The sequence below is a fragment of the Zerene cesonia genome, chromosome 9 (genome assembly GCF_012273895.1).
Source record: "Zerene cesonia ecotype Mississippi chromosome 9, Zerene_cesonia_1.1, whole genome shotgun sequence".
NCBI lineage: Eukaryota > Metazoa > Arthropoda > Insecta > Lepidoptera > Pieridae > Zerene > Zerene cesonia.
In genome coordinates this window covers 1,568,492-1,580,253 of record NC_052110.1, presented here as the reverse complement: position 1 = coordinate 1,580,253, position 11,762 = coordinate 1,568,492, and the positions used below count along the sequence as shown (strand labels likewise).

General features: G+C 31.6%; 1 non-coding gene across 1 annotated transcript; it reads left to right on the top strand.

The window, feature by feature from the left end:
* The first annotated feature begins 1,120 nt into the window (after positions 1 to 1,120).
* LOC119829206 lies at positions 1,121 to 1,239 on the top strand. The gene has a single exon (XR_005287791.1). It is a non-coding gene; the product is annotated as a 5S ribosomal RNA (ribosomal RNA).
* The last annotated feature ends 10,523 nt before the right edge of the window (positions 1,240 to 11,762 follow it).

Below are 11,762 nucleotides of genomic sequence, written 5' to 3'. Positions count from 1 at the left end.
ATAAAGTTATTATTAGTACAGTTAGCGATACACTGATTATTTTTTGCCCGCACTTACGGGACAGTCAAGGTGTATTCATTAAAGTTCAAACGACAGATGTTTGCAGGCCAGTATAGTAGCGATGATACGCATCACTTACTACCAACTAATTATTTTTTACATACGCTTGTATGTAATTAAATAGTAAAATAACGGTTGAATGTGTTTGTCAAGACGATTGACGTTTGTAGCTTGTTTGCGGCTATGATTTTGAATAAGGTTAGGGAATTTAAAAAATGATTAATGCTTTTAATTCGGTACTTTATTCAGGTGTTTATTATTTTAATAATGTTTCGGATGAATTTATTCGAAGCGAAAATTTTGATGAGAAAAGGAAAGAAAGGGAGACTATTTCGTAAAGAATATAATATTAAGAGATTCCTTTAAGGTAAGTAGTTGTAATTTAATATGTAATAACTTATTTTTGAAATAAAAAAAAAACACCAAATTCCATACCTCGTAGAACACACCGGATCTCGTTCTCTCATTGAAGTTAAGCAACGTCGAAATCAGTCAGTAGATGGATGGGTGACCGCCTAGGCACACGGCGCGAAGGTTGACCTTTAAATTTTTTGCACTCAAGGTGTGCGATTTAAAGGTTACATATGGCAGATGTCTTGTGTCCAATAGTGCTAGGTTTTACGCTTGACCTAACTTAGTATTTCTTGTAGGCAACCTATACGGGTTACGCACGGGTACTTCTGATTTTTTAAAACTGCACCTGGAACTATAATAATTGTGTTTTACCCATGCTTTACAAGCAATTATGCTAGACACATTTTAATGACAATAATCACAATTTGAACTAAAGTAAAATGTATTTTTCATTTTATTATCTACAGTAATAATAGTAAAAAGTCAGATAAACAATCATGTGAATTTGATCTTCGGATTGTTTTATGTTTCTAGGAGTTTGGTATGTAGTCTATATGGTACAATAACGCATTTTAAATATTTTATTATTACATTTTGCGTAAAAGAACAACTGATCATATTAGTAGGTTCTTACAATTAGTTATTTGACTAGAAAGATTTTAAACTTTAACCTAAATTTTTATCTCTAAATTTTAGTTGCATTGTCGCTAACGTCCATACCACGTTGAGTACACCGGTTCTCGTCCGATCACCGAAGTTAAGCAACGTCGGGCGCGGTCAGTACTTGGATGGGTGACCGCCTGGGAACACCGCGTGATGTTAGCTTTTTGCTTTTTCTATAATGTGCAAAATGCAAGCCACGCGTCAAGAAAAAAAATGTCTGGTGACCAGGTGTGTTTATGGTCGATGAAATACGTTAATAGCCGTGTTAAATATATGATGAGTCATTGTTTCTGTTTGTTATGTAAAGTACAAAATGGTATGGTCTACTTATTAGAATCACATTAATGTGGTGAGACGGAATTTTGCTTCCTAGTTTACGTGTATAGGTTTTAATTTAGACTAATTAGAAACACACCTTTGTTATTGATTTATTCTTTCTGATTAACTTAGAGCATTAATGTGTCATATTTAAATGTGTGTTTTACTGCTATTGAAATCTTTCTCATAACTAGAAATTGAGATCAAACAACATGTAACATCTACATATTACATTGATAACATTTAAAATTAAATATTCACATTAAAACCCCGTGATATAAATAACTATTTCAAAAAAATATATACATTAACACACAAATTTTAAAATCTTACTATAAGTTTTACCGACAAGCATTATAATACGTTTTATTCTACTTGCTTTCCGCCCGCGGTTTGCCCCGAATTGTCAAATGATAACGAAACTAAATGAACTCAACAGTCGCAGATTTTTCTCTGCATAATTCCTGTTAATTTCGTTGCTCCTTTTGGCATTTATAATATTAGGGATACTTAATAGGAGAAGTGATGAATAAGAGTTTATTAATCCTACACTGAGATCGAATCCAATATTTCTCCATTGAAAACGCTTGTACCTTGGGCCTCCATGGTACCGCCTCAACAAAAACTATTTGTAAATAAACTGATTTAAGGAAGTTTCACAAAATCCATATCATTGTTTTCTACATACTACAAAGAGCAACTACAGAGTTTCTTGCCGGCTCTTCTCTGTGGAAACTGCTTTCCGAACCGGTTGTAAATGTTAAAACTGTATAAAATGACGATTCAAAAGTGCTTCTATAAGAAGTTTAATTGAATAAATAAATGTTTGAGTTTACAAGACAATAAATATTCAGAGCTGACTCTCAATTACTGGCGGCTATCAGTCGCAAGATGGAAAAAATTTACTCCATTTAACCGGACAAATGGGTTTTAGGAATTTTTATTAGACAAAACTGTGGAGTCGCTGTTGAAATTCAAATTTAATCAATTTCCTATTAGTTTAATAGAGCTTATTAGAAATGAATTATGATTGTAACTGGAACTTAGAAATATCCTATTAACCTGTGTATGTACATGTAGTCATAAGTTGTCATAATTCAATGTTTCTGCTTACATACATTGTAACAATTAGCTGGGAAAGTTAATCCAATTAAAAACAATATTATAAACATTCTGAGTGTTGGTATGACACCGTTCCCGCTTAACATGTCATAAATAAACAATGTTTTAAGCAAAAAATTTTACATATCAAAATCTCCATATCAACATATCATCTAGTTTTAAAGAACTTAAAACATTTTTTTTAATTACAATAATTCTTGTAGTACATTTGTATCATAATTACTCATTTTCAATTTACTTATACTTCATACGTCGTTAAAATATTTAAAAATTTCAATTTTAAAATTCCACCATCGACTCCACACCACGATTTGAATAATGGGGTTGTCCGCTTTTATCCTAGCCAAATGACCCCAAATAATAATCACCAATTCACCGGACGATCTACTTTCCCATAGAAGATACGGGCATTTTGATTTGCGACCGGATTTCAATGGAATCGTGCTGAATTACACTTAATTAAGCAAGGAATGACCGTACAATATTTGTGATATTTACATATAATTTTGGAGGACAAATTAGAGTGCTTGGGCTTTGATGGTGTCTTGTTTTCAGTTATGTAATGATATGATGCTATCGATGATTGTATTATTATAGAGATAGTTATAGTTAGTATATTGTAGAGAAATTCTGCACGAATAATAATAACAGATTTATTATTTTACTAGGTGTTTGAAATGTTGGGTTAAATCTTACGATAATGTTATAAGAATAAAATCAAATAAGAAGCGAATGTCAGAAAAGAATTACTTTCCAATAGAAATGCCTGTATAAGAAATGGTCTATATTAAAAGTTATATATTAAGTCAGTGAGATATTAAAGGAAATAGTAGTAAATGGAGGTAAGTATAGATTTTCTAGTTTTTCTTCCCATCTAGGTCATTTATGCATATTTTATTAAAGTTTAAAGACTTTCTTGCTGGACTGTCCTCTGCAAAGAAAGACAGACAAAAGCATTCTAATTACAGATAATTAGCGAAAGCGTCACACAGTTTTTATGAATGCAATATAAAACAAAACAAGGGTAACCATTTGTAATAAATAGTGTGGATTAATAAACCTAGCTCGTAAACCTTTTACGATCCGGACGGTGTACGTAAAAATATTTCGGAAGCGCCACAAGCGTGACGTCATTATCCTGGCTGACGTTTATTGGACGTCCGTTTCCTGTTTCATTTTACGCGTTTATCGATACTCATAATATTCGCGAGAGCGCTCTATTGTGATGATTTTTGAAGTGTCTATATTCGATTTCATTTTATCTGTAACTTAATGAAACGAATTTTTTGTAAATATACATTATTTATCGAAAGTTTTATATCAATGTGATTTACGTAATTTTTTTTCAGTTTACGTATTCTGATTACTATTAATTATTGTAATTAAGGATGTAAATATGTATCGTTTCGAAGGTAAACTGAGTGTTTCATTACCAAGTTTATGTAGTATCATGGTGATTAACATAACAAATAAAAAGTTTGGCAATAAGCTATACGAACATTTTTATGAATAAACATGAACCTAAAGACTTAGATCCTACCTAAAAATTCACAATTGAATGAGATTCATATTCATCGACACCAAAACTCCACGTTCTAATACATAAGGAAATATATGTAAAAATGGACATTCTGCATCAATTACAATCACCCCAAGCGATTTGTGTCACGCGTTCGTATCATAAATGTCGAGTCTGACGATCGCCGACGAGTATTTATTGTCCGGTTTATGACTATGTCCCAGTGTTGATTGAATGGTCGGAATCATGGTCACCCTAGCATTAATTGCGTCTACTGTTAATGATGATTGTTAATATGATATGTAGATATAGTGGTTGGATGTGAGTTTGGAAGTGCCTGAGATACATTGGAGGATGGGGCAGGGTTTTCGTTTGATCTTCGAAAGATCATTTAACGAAGCTCTCTGTATTATCATTGAATTAATTTATTTTTGTTTAGTATGCATTTCTATTCAGAACAATATTGATAGCCCGGACAAATAAATCATAGTTTATTATGTAACAGATAACTTTATAAGCTCTATAACCATCCAACTACAGAATTACAACGAAACAAACGCCGCAAAACTGAAATACGACTGCAATATCTTGATACTTTTTAAAGAAAATGCGGGCTAAGAAATACAACTATCGCTTAAACAAATGTGCTAAAAAGACAAACGCTTCCTTCCCTCAGGACACATGGTAATGGCGCCCTTACCACGTCAATTAGAATGAAACTCGAATAAAATTCACGTCATGTCAACGTCTCGCCGCGTAAGCTGTTTTGTTTAAGTCTATTGAAGTCAGTATATTCGTTTGGTTTCATTTTCTTAAATGATCCCACAGAGGATGGATTCTATTGATAGTTATGTCCACATTATATTTGTATTCTACAATGATTTTGCACGAACTTTTGAGTATTAGGTTTAACTTAACTTAATTAATATTATTAGTAGTCTATTATTATAGTAGGTACGGTAAAGGATAATACTAGCCGATAATAATTTCGTGGCCCATTTATATGGCGACACAATAAACGTCAATATTTACGTAATTATGTCAATATTTGTCGTTATTTACCTTATAATTTTGATACGATTACGACACACTAAACCAATTCAAACACGCAAAAGAATCACAGTAAACTCGATTGAAATTAAACACAATTGTAGCTAATGGTAGTGGACTTATACTAAGACTAGACTTGTCTCTTAGGTATATTTACAGAAGAAACTTCATACATCTAGCGAGTTTATGCGACACGGAATCTGTTTTCCTTCTGCTTCGTATTTGGATAAATATGAGCTGGAGTGACATTTAGCAGAAACTTTAAAATTACAGCACACTTCAGTTAAGTGAGAAGTAACATGAAGTTCGTTCGCTTGTGTTTTGTGGAAATTGAAGTGTTTTTAACACGCTTTTATTAGCTTTACCTGAGTGTTTGTGTGTATACGACTTCTTTCAAGTCGATTTATATCGGTTTTGTACCGATAGATTTAATTTAAATTTTGTACATTTATCAAGGATCAGTCACAATCATGTGACAATACAATAATTTCATCAGATTATCGTATTATCATGATTAGTGAGACGATTTAGACTAAACAAGTTTTTTTACCATATTTAATAAACCAGCGGCTTAGCAGGCGTTAAATTCGAAGTAAAATTTCCCCCCTTTTCTACATAATTATAAAAATAAACCTTCCTCTTGAATCACTCTATCTACTGAAAAAACCCAAAATCTGTTGAGTAATTTTAAACATCTAGATATCATGCAAACATACAGACGGCGAAAGGGATTTGGTTATTTTGATAAGTAAATAAATAAAATTGTGTTCTACTATGTAATGATTTGTAAAGTATGTGTATGTAGTTGGTTAGTTGAGATAAATTCATCTAAGGTTGATATAGATGTATTTGAAAGATAATTAATCTCTTTTTAGGTAGGTATTCGATATTTAAAAGACTAGCTGTTCGCCCCGGCTTTGCTCATGGTACATGTATACTCTATGACACTCAGTGAAGTTGCAGCTTGCAAATGGTGAAAGAATTTTTGAAATCGGTCTAGTAGTTTTTGAGTTTATGCATTACGAGCAAACAAAAATACAAATTCTTCCTCTTTTTAATATTAGTGTAGATAACGGAATATTTGAATGTCCATGATTATGATCAATTGAGAATGATAATAAACTATCATAGTACGTATTTTCATTTAAATTTAATTCGTTTGTTTCATTTTTTTGTATAAGTATCTAGGTACTGATTATTTATTATAGTCGGCATAATTATTAAAAAGTTGGACACATGCTAAAACAAACAAATTTTCAAAGACCTTCACTTCATCATATTGTAATATTTTCAATTTACTTATTTCGTATGTAACAAAATACGAACTCTATTATATCACATAATTATGGCAAAATTTGCGTTAAGGCGACTTCGGCGGTTTAACTTGTCGTAATTTAGCATAATCTTTTAAAATCCCTCTTAATTGTACCTTCAGACATTTTCTTTGGGTATTAAAACAATTGGTTTAACAATATAACAACTCTTTATATAATGCTATATTATATGAAACACAGTTGCTTTCCGCCGTCTGTGTGCCGGTATGCTTAGATCTTGTTGTTTTTTAATAGATAGAGTAATTCATGAGAAAGGTTTATATATGTCATATTTAATTGCACCCGTGCGAAGCCGGGGCTGGTCGCTAGCTTGTAATAAATAAAAAGTATTAATTATATAACCAGTTTCCTGACCAGCATATTGGTTTTCTATGTAAAACTCATTAGAAAAATATATAACTATAAAAAAAGTACTAAAACTATTTGTATTAATCTATTCGGTATATTCACACTAGATACAATAATACAATTGTCTTTATTGTATTAAATTTTAATTAGTGTATTGATACTTATAGAATTGATAAAATTATGTCATGGTTAAATATAGTACAGTTAGACATGAAAAAGATATTTAAATAAGAATGTAATACTTACTTATAAACAAGCAAATATATAATATTTTTTTTACAGTTATTGATGTAGATATGTAGATGATTAACATTATAAACTTAAACATAATAGGAATTATAAGTGGTAATTTATTATTGAATTGAGATCTGAACACAAAAATAATTATGTAATTTCCAATATGCTCAATGTGCTCTTTATCTGTTGTGTGTAGTTACTTTAAATAAATAAATTACTTCGTGACTCTATTGTGTTACGGTTAAACAACGACACAATCAGCATACAAACCAAAAATCCCATAATCCTAGTCCAGGTGACGTCAATTAATCACAATAGCTAATCCGAAACTAATTAAAGCATGCATGCCCCAGTCTACGGTAATGCCCTCCCGCGGGAGACCGGCCCTATCAAAATAATTACTAAGATGCCGGCTTATTGTTAACCCTTTACTGGTATTAATTGGTTAGTTAATTTTGTGAAAATTACGTAGGTCAATGCACAATTCGTTAAGCATAAAAAGAGTAAAAATACTGCTTACGTGACTATGCGTCTTTTCTATCTAATAGAAATTTATAAATACTATATTTTAAACATAATAATGGATTTGATTGGTGAATTAAGGCGCCATTTTCCATTAAATTTGATTATTTTTTGTTAAATAATTAAAGCTAACCAAAACAGAAGCTCTTAACAATGGACTTTAATACGATTTTTAATAAATATAGAGAAAGTAGCTGCGCCCCGCGGTTTAACCCGCGTAAGTCCATATCCCGTTGGAATATCGAGATTTTTTTTTTATTGCCTATATGTTATTCCAGTTGTCCAGGTATCTATGTACCAAATTTAATTGCAATCGGTTCAGTAGTTTTTACGTGAAAGAGTATGAAACACTCACACATCCTTACAGACTTTCGAATTTATAATATTATTAAGAAGTGGGATCTGTTGCTAGCGATCAGGCCGCCTTCTTTCTAATATATTATTGTGTTTTAAATGTATTCTATATGATGTACAATAAATAATTTTTCATTCATTCTTTCATTAATTCCTTCATTCATTAATAAATTTTACCCAAACTATTTGCAAATCTTGCCAGATATACGTTCACTTTGACCCAAGTCGATAATGTCAAAACAATAAGACTTCCACATCCAACGTTAACCGCACTGGAAACTTCAGCATATAAAGACCCTTTTGTACCCTCACTGTACCCTTAGCACTGACTTAACACCCTTTTGACACTTGACATTGGTATCAAACACATTGATTAAATGGCTGTGAATGCATTGATCTTATATTTGTGCTATTATTTAGGTGAATATTTCTCGTGAATTTCAATAATCGAGAATCGATAAAACAATAAACAATAGGATTATAACTTTATGAATGCCCATGGGCGCTACTACTAATATTATAAATGCGAAATTTTGCAAGGATGTGTGTGTGTGTTTGTTGCTCTTTCACGCAAAAACTACTGAACTGATTACAATGAAATTTTGTACGTAGACAGCTGGACAACTAGAATAACATATAGGCAACTTTTTATCCCGATATTCTTACGAGATACGGACTTACGCGGGTGAAACCGCAGGGCGCAGCTAATAGATTACGTTATTAAATCAGACACTATAAAATAAACATACAATATAAAATATATTTATATAACATATAATACACTGTTTATTATATAAAAAAGGATAAATGATGTAGAAAAATGCGTGAATTATTTCTTTTGAAGTACATTATTATTGCATCAAAATAATAATTGAAGTAAACTCAACTGAATTAAATTTAAACGAGCCTAGTTTGATAATTTGAAAGCAGTTTACCGTTTAGTTTAAAATAATTATTATTCCCTTCCTCTTCTAAATAATCAACACAATCAATATAAAGATATCACTAGAAAAAACGGTCAATGATCATAACAATATTGCTACCTGAATACATGAACCAAATTTCCTTCTCCAAGTACTTTAACACCTTCCACTTGACCTCTCCCTTATATTACAGAGATGCTGGGTCGTATGCAAATGTCGCTCTCGAGATATGATTTAGAATGTGGGATAGTTGTATGGCAAGTACCGTTTTGTGATGTCATAGTTTTGATTGAGTGGAATGGAATCTCATCCTTTGTATGTTCAAAGAAATGTCGGTACGTTTGGGGGATGCTTCGTGCCCCATTTATCCTCTGTATTTCAAGAATTATTACTATATTTAGCACTCATACGAACTGTCAAATGATCAAAGCTATGTTAATAGGCCATTTGATTAAATTTTTTTTGTAAATTTCCAATTTTCTACGCAATGTTCATAATTTAAGCCCTAATGTATACTAATTTTATAAATGCGGAAGTTACTCTGTCTCTGACTATCTGTTCTTCATGCCTTAACTACTGCACCAATTTGGATGAGATTTGACAAAAAGATAGTTTGGTAACCGAGAAACGGAGGTTGATATTTTACCTGGAAATTACAACGAACTACGCACCAAAACCCCGGGACTATCTTCTGTTCCTCTTTTCTACTCTTGTCTAACTTGTGTTATGAAAGAAACATGGATTCGTGTTTATATATGTATGTATAATTATATAAATATTTAATTTCACATAATTGTATTTCAAATATCCATTTCTCCTATCTTGAATATATTATACATATATTAAAATAACAGGAAATATAATAAACATTATGTCAATGAATACTGTACCTTTATTCAATTGAGTATTTCAATTCAATTCAATTCAATTTATTTCATACATACATACATACATTTTTGACATTTTTAAAATTACAATTTATAGCAATTACAATTTAGTTTATATAAACGGTTTGTCTTACATATATTTTTAAAGTTTACATATATCAAGCCGATGTTTCCCTAGCTAGATTGCAGGGCAACCTGTATTTAGGAGAAACAGCTTGCTTCTAAAGTAGATTCACAATTTGAGCCATTTGACAGCATTATTATTAAAAATTATAATTGAATACAATAGAGAAGAAAAATAAATAAATATCTATATACTGAGTTGCCTATAAGTGGAGGAGTTTGAGTATGTACGTGTGTGAGTGCGTGTGTATGTGTGTGTGTGTGTGTGTACAGCGAGTATTTTTTAATAGCCGTAATTAAGAACTTTTATATTTATGTTTGAATTTCAAGAAGGTGCTCTGTCTCATCATAAGTTTTTGCTAAAAGAAAGGTACGGACTGATAATTTATTTCGATATAAAAGTATTTTTGTAGGCATTTGATCAATAAGAAACAGTTACCTTTGTGCTGATAAGATAGCCGTAACTGCGCCAGAGTTCATTTGCTTATATTATATTTTCCAGCATTAATCACCCCACCAGTTTCACTAAACCTCTTGATTCCATAAATCGCCCGCATACTCCAATCCTTTTGATTTCTTCGCAAGATTAAGATGTCGAGTACACACTTCGCATTATTAAAAGTCTTTTGTTGAGCGAGCTTCAATATCTCAGTTTTTTTTAATATTATTATTGTAAATCACTACAAAAAATTGTAGATGGACGGACAAAGTCGTGGTGAGTCTTATACTCTCTATAAAACAACTCAAGCTACTCAGGAAATCAACTATCATTAGTTGCTAGATTTTCTAATAATTCTTTTCTACAAGAAATTACCTTCCTTGGATAGGAAGTACCACTCTAAACTCGAAAATGGTGAAAAATAATAAATTTCCTATTAAAACCCAAAAACAATCACTCGGTAGAAAAATAACGTAGTTATCAAGTACTAGCGGTCCGCCCCGGCTTCGCCCGTGATATATATATATGGCCTATATTGCCTTCCTCAATAAATGGGCTATCTAATACTGAAATAATTTTTAAAATCGGACCAGTAGTTCCTGAGATCAGTGCGTTCAAACAAACTCTTCAACTTTATAATATTAGTATAGATTAAAAAAACCAAAAAAAAAAAATGTATGTTAGGTTGCTAGGTTAACCCATTTTATTTCAGTTTCATATACCTATCTACTTTTCACTTTACAAACAATTTCTGTATCATTAATTAACACCCAACAACTGTAAAGATTAACATTCAAACAGCAGCAATTGAAAACATCACTTATCCTTGCAAGGAAGTGTATAACACTGTAATATTTCCGAGTGTTATCATTTCATTTCCAATGTTTGTACCACTTAGAATGTTTCATATTTTTATAGCAAATTGTTTCTCTGATCTTTATTAATATCTACTCAAATTTCGACGGACCGAAGGACGTTTTTTAAAAAGACAAGATTTTATTTAAACGTCTTTAATAAGTGCTCTCTACAACCAGAATGAATCCTTAAACTATAAACTTATCGCTAAACAATAATGCAACGCTGCAACTCTGTTCGAAGAAATACAAAAGGCAATACAGGGTGGTCGTAGTTATGCCGCGTTAACAAATACGACATCACTAGCATGTACTGCGGGTGGCCCCGATATAACTCCTCCATCCTCAGTTTCAAGAGAATCTGAAGGATTTTCTTGAATACATATTTTTCTTAATTTAGACTTAGTAACTACGACAATTACAATTATAATTACGATTAATACAAAAGTTATAATGTTAATCACTCCGACGGCACTATTCACTGAATTATTAAACTGGCTTTCACTATTTTCACTATTTTCAATTAAATACCGAAGCATATCGATGTTAGTTAAATTCGCACCCTTCAGGTTAACAAGCTTCCTGTCGGTCTGGGAGTTTATCAGATTTGGTAATATAATCTTTGGTAAACTTGGGTATATAATATCATTTCCAT